This window comes from Oncorhynchus keta, chromosome 35 (assembly GCF_023373465.1).
Source record: "Oncorhynchus keta strain PuntledgeMale-10-30-2019 chromosome 35, Oket_V2, whole genome shotgun sequence".
NCBI classification, from domain to species: Eukaryota; Metazoa; Chordata; class Actinopteri; order Salmoniformes; family Salmonidae; genus Oncorhynchus; species Oncorhynchus keta.
In genome coordinates, this window is record NC_068455.1 from 72075648 (window position 1) to 72076744 (window position 1097).

Here is a 1097-nt window from a genome sequence, read left to right on the forward strand (position 1 = left end):
ATTCCATGTGTAACCCTGTGTTGTTGTATGTGTCGAACTGCTATGATTTATCTTGGCCAGGTCGCAATTGCAAATGAGAACTTGTTCTCAACTAGCCTATCTGGTTAAATAAAGGTGTTCTCAACTAGCCTATCTGGTTAAATAAAGGTGTTCTCAACTAGCCTATCTGGTTAAATAAAGGTGTTCTCAACTAGCCTACCTGGTTAAATAAAGGTGTTCTCAACTAGCCTACCTGGTTAAATAAAGGTGTTCTCAACTAGCCTATCTGGTTAAATAAAGGTGTTCTCAACTAGCCTATCTGGTTAAATAAAGGTGTTCTCAACTAGCCTATCTGGTTAAATAAAGGTGTTCTCAACTAGTCTACCTGGTTAAATAAAGGTGTTCTCAACTAGCCTATCTGGTTAAATAAAGGTGTTCTCAACTAGCCTATCTGGTTAAATAAAGGTGTTCTCAACTAGTCTACCTGGTTAAATAAAGGTGTTCTCAACTAGCCTACCTGGTTAAATAAAGGTGTTCTCAACTAGCCTACCTGGTTAAATAAAGGTGTTCTCAACTAGCCTATCTGGTTAAATAAAGGTGTTCTCAACTAGCCTCCCTGGTTAAATAAAGGTGTTCTCAACTAGCCTACCTGGTTAAATAAAGGTGTTCTCAACTAGCCTATCTGGTTAAATAAAGGTGTTCTCAACTAGCCTATCTGGTTAAATAAAGGTGTTCTCAACTAGCCTATCTGGTTAAATAAAGGTGTTCTCAACTAGCCTACCTGGTTAAATAAAGGTGTTCTCAACTAGCCTATCTGGTTAAATAAAGGTGTTCTCAACTAGCCTATCTGGTTAAATAAAGGTGTTCTCAACTAGCCTACCTGGTTAAATAAAGGTGTTCTCAACTAGCCTACCTGGTTAAATAAAGGTGTTCTCAACTAGCCTACCTGGTTAAATAAAGGTGTTCTCAACTAGCCTACCTGGTTAAATAAAGGTGTTCTCAACTAGCCTACCTGGTTAAATAAAGGTGTTCTCAACTAGCCTATCTGGTTAAATAAAGGTGTTCTCAACTAGCCTATCTGGTTAAATAAAGGTGTTCTCAACTAGCCTATCTGGTTA

The 1097-nt window shown here is 38.0% G+C and overlaps 2 long non-coding RNA genes across 2 annotated transcripts in view; one reads left to right on the forward strand and one right to left on the reverse strand.

The window, feature by feature from the left end:
* Window positions 1-253: 253 nt before the first annotated feature.
* Window positions 254-1097, reverse strand: part of LOC127916183 (uncharacterized) — an 854-nt gene continuing 10 nt past the window's right edge. The window contains exons 1-3 of the long non-coding RNA XR_008093741.1: window positions 992-1097; window positions 629-826; window positions 254-298 (exon numbers count right to left, since the gene is read on the reverse strand). The exon at window positions 992-1097 is cut by the window's right edge and continues 10 nt beyond it. This is a non-coding gene — a long non-coding RNA (uncharacterized LOC127916183). The remainder of the gene's footprint in view (window positions 299-628; window positions 827-991) is intronic.
* LOC127916181 (uncharacterized) overlaps window positions 322-1097 on the forward strand; it is an 893-nt gene continuing 117 nt past the window's right edge. The window contains exons 1-3 of the long non-coding RNA XR_008093723.1: window positions 322-543; window positions 709-1005; window positions 1072-1097. The exon at window positions 1072-1097 is cut by the window's right edge and continues 117 nt beyond it. This is a non-coding gene — a long non-coding RNA (uncharacterized LOC127916181). The remainder of the gene's footprint in view (window positions 544-708; window positions 1006-1071) is intronic.